We start from the raw sequence: 9,984 nt of genomic DNA, 5'->3' as shown, positions 1-9,984 counted from the left end.
AAAACTTAAAGTTTTTATCACAAGAAAAAATTATAACTATATGTGGTGACAGATGTTAACTGGATATTGTGCTCACTTCACAGTATATACATATATCAAATCATGTTGTACACCTGAAGCTAATATTCTGTGTAAATTATATCCCCAAAAATAATTTTTTAAAGAATTGGACCTTTTGAAAAAGTACCAATATAATTGTAATGGGAAGAATTAGAACTTGTTTTGGTCATACTTTATAATTTGGTATTTCTTCCATATATGTATTTTTAATGTTTTTAATGCTTATTTATTTTTGAGAGAGGGAGAGAGAGACAGAGCATGAGAAGGGGAGGGGGAGAGAGAGAGGGAGACACAGAATCCAAAGCAGGCTCCAGGCTCTGAGCTGTCAGCACAGAGCCCGACGTGGGCTAGAACTCAGGAACTGTGACATCATGACCTGAGCTGAAGTTGGATGCTTAACCAACTGAGCCACCCAGGTGCCCCTATTTCTTCCATATATTAATAAGGGAGCAGTGGTGATCACCAGAATCTTTAATGTTTAAACTCACAAAACTTCGTAATCCAGCCTTGCTCTCCACAGAAACAGTGCCCCCTTCCACATTGTCTTGGTATTGATTGTATCAAGATATCAGTGTTTAAATATATCCATGTATATATCATAATGTGTACAAGTGGAACTGGCCCATCAAACAATGGATCCTGGCAGAGAAGAAAACCATCACAAGCCTAACAAAACTTGTGGTGGAGGGGAACGAATGTATTAGAGCCAACATGACCATCCCCAGTGTATCTCTCTGCTGAACAATTAAGAAAGTTTGTGAAGCAGTTAAAAATTGTATGCTCCTCTTTGATAGGTTGAACTGTTTGTGTGCATATAATTTTTCAAAGCTCAGTAATAATCCTTTATGTCTGTTTTGATGCTTGACAGTTTGAAAGGGCTTTCATCTGTATGCCCTTATTTAATTCTTTTCTTTTCATTTTTTTTTTTTTTTGATGTTATTTTTGAGGGAGACAGAGACAGAATGCGAGTGGGTTGGGGCAGAGAGAGAGGGAGGCACAGAATCCAAAGCAGGATCCAGGCTCTGAGCTGTCAGCACAGACCCCAACGCGGGGCTCCGACTCACAAGCTGTGAGCTCATGACCTGAGCCAAAGTCGGGCGCTCAACCGACTGAGCCACCCAGGCATCCCTGTATGCTCTTATTTAATTCTTAGGGCTACCCTTACAGTAGGTTTTATCATTCCCATTTTACAGATGAGGAATCTGGGGGTGTGTCTAACTAAAAAGGGTGGGGGTTGCTCCTCTGCAGCTGAAGTAATTTGGAGGCGCTGTCCAAGGCCCACTGGCCCAACGCTCCTCATGGTTATTTCTGCTCTTCTGCACCTCAGCCATCTCACGGCTTAGTTTGAGCTCTGGTATCTACCTCAGGCCATTTGGGGCTGGCAGCCCTCAGGCTCCCTTTCTTCTCAGTAACACATTTGCATCTAAACTCACCTCCTTCTTCTTTGACTTTCCTCTATCAATCCTGAGAAATCTGTTCCCAGGGCCGGGAAAACAGACTTTCACTGTTCGCATAATCTTCTACACCTTTTGTCTACTGCCAAAACTCAGCTTTCAGAAAACAAAAGGAAAATCAATTCCTTTGTTCTCTCCATTTCTCTAAGTCATCTGTTTCCTGAGGCCCCCTGGGCCTGGGGGCTGTGCGGGTCACTATGCCAAGAAAGCTTCCCTCCTTTCGTGTTTTTACCCAAAGGAAAAGGAGGTAGCACCTGCACCCAACAGACAGAGTTCCTGTGAGGATTTTAGAGGCAGCTCAGATAACCAGCCCTCCGTGCATGAGGTTCTGAGAGAGGTAGGAGGGCCTAGCTTACTTGGAAACACTGAGCAAAAGCAACATGAATGCAGAAAATAGAGCTGGCAGTGTGAGCAGCCAATCAGAATGGATCATCAAAGGTAAATCCATGAGCTTTCCACTGTCAGTGCTGAAACTATACCCTGAAGGGGTGCCTGGGTGGCTCAGTTGGTTAGGCATTTATCTGACTCTTGATTTTGGCTCAGGTCACGGTCTCACATTTTGTGAGTTCGAACCCCACATCAGGCTCTGCACTGTGCAGAGCCTGCTTGGGATTCTCTCTCCTCTCTCTCTCTGCCCCTCCCAAGCACGCTGTCTCTCTCTCCCTCAAAATAAATAAACTTAAAAAAAAAAAAAATCATCGGTGAAACTATTCCCTGTTGTAGATGCAAGGCCAGGTGTCTAAAATAGCCCCCAGTTTCAGGGTGTCTGGCTGACTCAGTGGAAAGAGCATGATCTCAGGGACCTGAGTTCCAGCCCCATGTTGGCTGTAGGGTTTACTAAAAAACAAATAAAAATTATCCTCCAGTCTCTCTCATCTGAAAAATATCCTCACTTAACTCCCCATTTCCTCTCTCACTAGTGCTCCTACGGCTTTCCTCCTCAAAATCAAATTTTGTGTTCAGTGGTCCACACATATGTTTCTGTTTCTTCTCTTCAACTCATTCAATATGTCTTTAATCAGGGTCAATGACCTTGTCCATAAATCATAAGTCCAATGGATATTTTTTAGTCTTTATCTTGCCAAGCCTCTTAGCAGTGTTCAACATGGTTGGCTACTTCCTGTTCGCAATACTCTTTTTGGCTTATGTGACACCACACCTGTTTTCCACCTATGTCTCTGACCAGTCCTTCTTGTCTCCTCTCTTCTGTCCCCCATTTTTAAAAAATGTTTTATTATTTATTTTTGAGAGAGAGACAGAGTGTGAGCGGGAGAGGGGCAGAGAGAGAAGGAGACACAGAATCTGAAGCAAGCTCCAGGCTCCGAGCCGTCAGCACAGAGCCCGACGCGGGACTCAAACTCACGGACCGCAAGATCATGACCTGAGCCAAACTCCGTGCTTAACTGACTGAGGCGCCCAGGCACCCCTCCTACTGCCCTCTATTTAAGATGACGTTCCTCAGGACTCTGTCTTGGCCCCTCTACTGCCCCTGTGCACTCTTCCTGAGCAAATACGTCTATTCCACTGCCTCCCAAGTCTGTATCATTTGTTTAGAGTGTTCTCTTGACATCCAGACTTCTATGTCCAACCTCCTCCTCAAGCCCATGTCCCACATCTCACGCTCATTGTGAATCAAGCTGAAAGTATCTTTACACAAATTCCTCTTCATCCTATATTCCCTCCGAGGGAAAGAAGAGGCACCACCAGAGCCACCATCCAGTGGCTCAAGTCCAAAACCTGGTCATCACTTTGACACGTCCTTCTTCTTCATACCTTCTTCAGTGAGTCTGGTCAGACTCACTTCCAAAACATCTCTCTGTCCTACACACTGTCACAACCATGCTGCAAGCCACCCTCCTTTCTCCTAGACAGCTGAAGTAGGCTTTGAATGGAACCTCCCGTTCCTGCTGCCAGAAGGAACTTTCTAAACCGAAAATTGGAACATGCCACCCTCCATCTTAAAACCTTTTGATGATTTCTCACTGCCCTCAGGACCAAGTTCAGGGCCTTAGCCTAGCATTCATGACCCTGCTTGCCTAACACTCAGCCTCATCTCTTGCCATTAGTCCCTGCCGCTCTCTGCTCAGCTGCCCTGAATTGCCTTCAAAGCATCTCAGACTCACCAGGCTCTTGATTGCCACCAGGATTTTCCACAATCTGATTCCTCTTCCTGAGCTCCTCTCTCCCAGCTTCACATACCTAATCTCTCAATTTCAAGTCCCAGGGAAATGACACATCCTAGGTTGACCCTGAGCCAGGTGAGCATGTTGTGCCCTGCCTAACACTCCGCACAGGTGTAATTAATGAAATTACCACAGCTGGAAAGCTGATGAGAAGCTTACCTGCCTGTGTGCTCTGTAGCCTCAAGACGAACTTGGTTTCTTGCACATAGTAGGCCCTTCACAGTTATTGAATAAACAAGCAAACAAACAAACAAACAAGGGGCCCCTGAACCAAGCGTGAAGGCCAAATAGGGGGTGGATCAATGAAGCTGGAACTTCAAGGTTGATAGCACACGTGGGGCAGGCCCCGTGAAATCTCAACCTTTCCACAGGGTCACCTGACACCTTTTCTACCAACAGAGGTTTGTGGAGTCAGCCGGAGCTCTCCATAGGATACAGAGCGTGCGGGGAAAGGAACCTCCCAACTCAGGTCATAATTAAAATCACCCCCACCTAACCTTTGTCCTTAAGGGGTAAAGCGGCCTGCTCACTCTGGCCGCCCCTGGAAGCATTAGAGATGTAGGCAGTCTGTTGGGAACTATTAAAGTTATTTCAGATGCTTTCCCCTTGGACATAAGGAGACGCTTCTGTTTTTGTTTTTCAGATAGCAGGATTGGTGGGTTTGTGTACTGGGCTAGGGAAAGGCAGTGCCTGGGCTGCAGTTTCTTGCTTTTCCCGCTTGCTCTCCATTTCATTTGTAAAAACAGAGTCATAAAGGAGAAAAGAGGAAGAGGGATTAGGAGATGGTAAACAAATTGAAGAGTTCAAGAAAAAGTGAGACCATGAAGGGGTGTGGCAGCGGTGGGATTCGAACCCACGCCATCGAAATGACTGGAGCCTAAATCCAGCGCCTTAGACCACTCGGCCACGCTACCGCCCGTCGCAGGGCTTTCCGCTGAGACTATATTAGTCTAATGACGTAGTGTCTCACACTGTGACTCCGCCCTCTTAGATTTGCGCATGCCCAATAGCAACCTGGATTCTCCTGCGCCTGTGAAGGTATCTTGATCTGTGGCTTCTTTCAGGGCTTTGGAATCACAGTATTTATATGATTGACAGCAATAACTATGGTCAGAATGCCACATTTAAAGGGAAAGAAGAGTTCCTGAGTGTTAAACATGAATATTCAGTCCTTACGTGTGTGCATTCGATTTGCCGTGTGCGTCGTATACTGTCTACGGCCACCAGGGGACGGTGCCGCGCTGCCGCTTCCTCCCTTGCTGGGCTGCGGGGTCCCGCGCGGAACCCTGCTATGCACAGAAGCCGGGCAGGTCCCCATCCTGCGGACTTCTCAGCCCTATTCCACGTCATCTCTGCAATCCCAGGTGGCCCCATGGCCTGGTCCCTGCCATTGCGAGGTAAGAATCACCGGTCTAGGTGAATGTCGTTACAATGTCAATGAATGTTGTTACACATTATCTGTATGTTGGTCTCCCTCAATCATAATTCTTGGCCACATCTTAGAAAGGGAGAAACTGACTCGCAGAGAGACGAAGTAACTTGTCTCAGCTGCCCCAGGCAAAGCCAGTATTCTCCAGCCTCCCAAAACCCCAGTGTTCTTCTATGCAGGCTCTTTCAGTGTTTTTTTGTTTTTAATGCAATAAGTACAGATCAAATACATAATACATAAGTACATACCAAACTTCCATTTCCCGTCATCCGTAATTAGTTAACGTTTTGTGTATTTGCTTCAAATATTCTTAAATAAAAAATAAACTGAACTAAGCTGTAAGTAAGATTCAAGTCTCCTTTGATAATCTGCAAGTTCGATCCCCCTTCCTCCTTGCTCAGGAGTCTCAGATGCTTTTAGTTAGTCCACTTTTTTCGAATTTTACCTACACATAGGCTTCTCCATTTCCTTGCATATTTAAGGAAAATAACAAAACTACAGTAAAGCTAGACAGGTGGGTGTGGTAAGCTGAATAATTCCTCCACCCACCAAAGACGTCCACATCCAAATCCCCAGAACCTGTGAGTATGTTACTTTATGGGACAAAAGGGACTTTGTTAGTGTGATTAAATTAAGGATCTTCAGGTAGGGAGACTGTTCTGGATTATCCACATGGGCCCAAGTTAATCACAAGGGTCTTTAGAAGAGAGACGTAGGAATTAGAGCAGGAGACGTGCAGACAGAAACAGAGGTCCCAGTGATACAGCCGCAAGCCAAGGAATGAACTAGAAGCTGTTAAATGTAAGCACACGGATTCTCTCCTACAGCTTATGAAAAGGAACACAAGTGCCTGACACCTTGGTTTTTGGACTTCTAAATTCTGGAAGGTAAAACCATTGTGTTGTTTCAATCCACTAAATTTGTGGTAATTTGTTACAGCAGTAATAGAAAACCGAAACAGTGTATAAACTGACCTGTGGGCTTGGGAACACAGCCTGAGCCTTGAGCCTAGGAAATCTACTTCTCTCTGGACCTCAGTTATTTGTCTGTAGTGATAATGGGGCGATGATGATACCCAGCTCACAGGATTGCTATGGGAATCCCATTCGTGCATTCTGCAGGTATTTCTTGAGCTCCTTCAACATGTCAGGCACTGTTCCGTGTACTTGGCCACACTGGAGTGAAGCGGAGGAAGGTTAAACGTGGTGATGTGCGTCGTGCACTCAAACCTCCCAGGCACATAGTGTGGGTGGTGTGGCGGTGGTGACTCCAGCAGCCTGAGCTCCCCACTCCCTCCCAGTACTTCAGTTTGCTCACCACCAGAGTTCTTACATGGATGCTGACCACTTGGTGGTATTATTGCACATACATCTCCCCACCACTGCCTCGAGCTGGTATTTGGCTTTTTGTGAGGACTATAATGGGCCCGGCTGGAATGTCGACTCCGGGAGGGCAGGTGATCGTGTCTTGTTCACCCAAAGCTATTTCCCCAGGACCTAGAACAGTATTGGCAGTAAGACTCTTCCTTATACTGGTGGTTTTGCATCCTTGGTCGAGGCCGCTCCCTCTTGCTATGTGGGCTTTGACGAAGTCAGAGGCAAATGCTTCTGGGCTGGACCTGCCCAGCATGAGAGCTAGCTCGTAGATCTTTTGTCTGAACGTAGCCAGACTGTGGTCTGTTCTTCTGGAAGATCACCTGTGGCCACAAGCAGTAAACAGAGACCTCTTCAGGTTATCTACCGCCACCCCCAAACACACACCCATCCCCGTCGTGACTCCCATTTGCTGGGAGCAACCTTTCCCCACCCCAGCTCGCTCGCTCGTGCTCTCTCTCTCTCTCTCTCTCTCTCTCATAACTTAATTCAAGTGAACATTAATCTTGCACCTACTAGACCTGATCAGGCAAAGAGCAGGTCTTCTGGGAGGAGTTTCCAGATACCCTCAGGCCAAGAGGTGCTTCTTCAAAAGAACAAAAATCCAAGGGAAGCAAGGCCATGAGCTCATCTGAGCATTTCTACCCGCTGGCCCGTGTGGCCTCCCACAGACTTGCTGACCCGGCTTCTCCGGTGATTTGTGTCTTCAAGGGTGCCACTTGAGAGAGGTCAGCTTCTGTGCAAAGCCAGCCCCAGCACAGCAAGGGTGAGGAGGCCACAGAACCCAAAGCAGCTAGACTGCTTCATTTTGAGGTTTTGTTTCATTTTGGTTTTGGTTTTGGTTTCGAGTGACGTTTCAAAATAACGTTTGTAAAAGTAATATGTGTTCCTTGTTGAGACTCGAGCAAAGAAAGAAAAGCAAAAATGAAATAAAATCACCTTGAATTTCTCTACCCAGTTAAACTCTGTCAGCGGTTTGCTAATGGAAAGTGCTGAGTCTTGATCTCAGGGTTGAGTTTGAGCCCCAGCCCCACCTAGGGTGTAGAGATTATTTTTTAAATCTTGAAAAAAAAATAGGGGGTACCTGGGTGGCTCAGTCAGTTAAGCGTCCAACTTCGGCTCAGGGGATGATCTCCTGTCTCTTTCTGGCTTCTGTGCCGACAGCTTGGAGCCTGGAGCCTGCTTGGGATTCTGTGACTCCCTCGCTCTCTGCCCCTCCCCCACTCGCACTCTGTCTCTCCCTCTCTCTCTCAAAAATAAATATTAAAAACATTTTTTAAATTAAAAAAAATCCTAAAAAATAAATTTGAAATGTAACGTAATGCATGCCGGTTGTAATTTTTTTTTTCAAATGTTATATCATATGTATAAAGTTGGAGGGAAGTTCTCTTCCTCACCATCACTGTCCTTTACAACTGAATCCCCACAGCTCAGGCAGGAGCTCTTTACCCTGTAAAGAGTGACCTTCCAGATCTTTTCCTATGCAGATGTGTGTAAATGCCCCACTCTGTTCCTGGGGTTTGCTTTGCACAAGGCAAGGGGAGAAATGCACCACCCAAAAGACCCAAGTGTAGTCATTTTGTGTGAGTCTTCCTATAGCTACACTTGGGCTATGCCATGGTTCTGTGATGCACTTCATGTTTTATGCCCAGGAGGCCGGGGACCTTCTGAGCCACGGAAGTGCGCCAAGAAGGACTTTGAAGCTACTGCTTTAAAGCATCTCACTGTGGTTCCTGAAAGTTGGGAGACAGGATTTTATAGGGCAGAGAAACTACTGTATATGATACTACAGCGGTGGGTACACGTCATTATACATTTGTGCAGATTCATGGAATGTACAACACCCAGAGCGAACCCTAATGTTGACAATGCACTTGGGTGATAATGATGTGTCAGTGTAAGTTCACCACTTGTAACAAATGTACCACTCTGGTGGGGGCCATTGATGACAGGGAGGCCGTGCCTGTGTGGGGACAGGGGAGATATGGGAAATCTCGGACCTTCCACTCAGTTCTGCTGTGAACCTAAAATCACTCTATAACCACTGCGGACGCAGGCTCCTACGGACAGGAGATCTGAGCCTTTAACACTGGAGAACATTTCCCTTCTGTGGCATATGGGGCTAGGGTGGTTCTCCATCCTCTCTGAGCCTCTGTGAGGGTTATACCCATCTCTTGGAAGGTGAGAACAGCCATGTATCCGCGATGGGGCTAGTGGGCGTAAGAGCTGGGCTACTGCTCCTGGTGACCTTTCTTCTGCTGCCACACCCCGAAGCACCGTGGTGAGATGGAGACTCCATGAGCACTTTGTGTGGGGTGGGGGGGGGGGGAGGGGGTTAACACCTCTAATGTGATGTGATTCACATGCCGTACAATATCCCCATTTATTTATTTGCTTATTTTAAAGAGAGAATACCTGAGCAGAGGGAAGGAGAGAGAGACAGAAAGAGAAAGGGAGAATCTTAAGCAGGCTCCACACTCCACGCAGAGCCCGACACGGGGCTCAATCCCACCACCCTGGGATCATGACCTGAGCTGAAATCAAGAGTCAAATGCTCAATCCAATGAGCCACCCAGGCACCACTATACCCATTTAAAGTGTATAATTCAGGTTTTGTTTTTGTTTCAGTATATTCAAAGTTTGCAATCATCACCATGATTATTAATTTTAGAACATTTTCATAGCCCCCAAAAAGAAACCCCACAGCCTTTTGTAGTCACTGCCCATTCTCCCCAAACTCCCCTCCCAGCCCCAGGCAACCAATAATCTACCTTCTGTCACTTTGAATTTCCCCAATCTGGACATTTTATATCAATAAATTTATATAGTAAGTTGCCTTTTGTGACTAGCTCCTTTCGCTTAGCATAATGGTTTTTCCTTAAAGATTTAATTTTTAAGTAATCGCTACCCCCAATGTCGGGCTCGAACCCACAACCGCAAGAATAAGAGTCGTTCGTTCCACCGACTGAGCCAGCCGGGCGCCTCTTAGCATAATTTTTTTAAGGTTCATCCATGTTGTAGCATGTGTCAGTGCTTCATTCATATTTACTGCCAAATAATATTTCGTTGTATGGATATACCACATTTTAATTACCTGTTCATCAGCTGATGGATAGTCGGGTTTCACATTTTGGCTATTATGACTAATACTGTTCTGAACATTCATGTATCAGTTTTTGTGTAGGCATATGTCTTTATTTCTCTTGGGAATGGAATTGCTGGGTTGTATGGTAACCCAATGTTTAATTTTTTGAAGCAAATGTTTTCAAAGTGGTTAAACCCAAAGGGTTTTCTTTGAGTGGTAAGAGCTCTCTATATATTCTAGCTATGAATCCCTTATGAGATACAGGATTTGTCAATATTTTCTCCCATTATATGAAATGTCTTCTCACTGTCTTTTTTTTTTTTTAAGTATTGTTGAGTCACAACCACACAGTATTATGTTAGCTTCAGGTGTGTCTTTTCACTTTCTTTTTTTTTAAATT

General features: G+C 45.6%; 1 non-coding gene across 1 annotated transcript; it reads right to left on the bottom strand.

Moving 5' to 3' along the window:
* Positions 1-4,529: 4,529 nt before the first annotated feature.
* Positions 4,530-4,611, bottom strand: TRNAL-UAG. The gene has a single exon. It is a non-coding gene; the product is annotated as a tRNA-Leu (tRNA).
* Between the last annotated feature and the right edge of the window lie 5,373 nt (positions 4,612-9,984).

Source organism: Felis catus, chromosome E3, assembly GCF_018350175.1.
Source record: "Felis catus isolate Fca126 chromosome E3, F.catus_Fca126_mat1.0, whole genome shotgun sequence".
Lineage (NCBI taxonomy): Eukaryota > Metazoa > Chordata > Mammalia > Carnivora > Felidae > Felis > Felis catus.
This window is presented reverse-complemented; position numbering and strand designations above follow the sequence as displayed.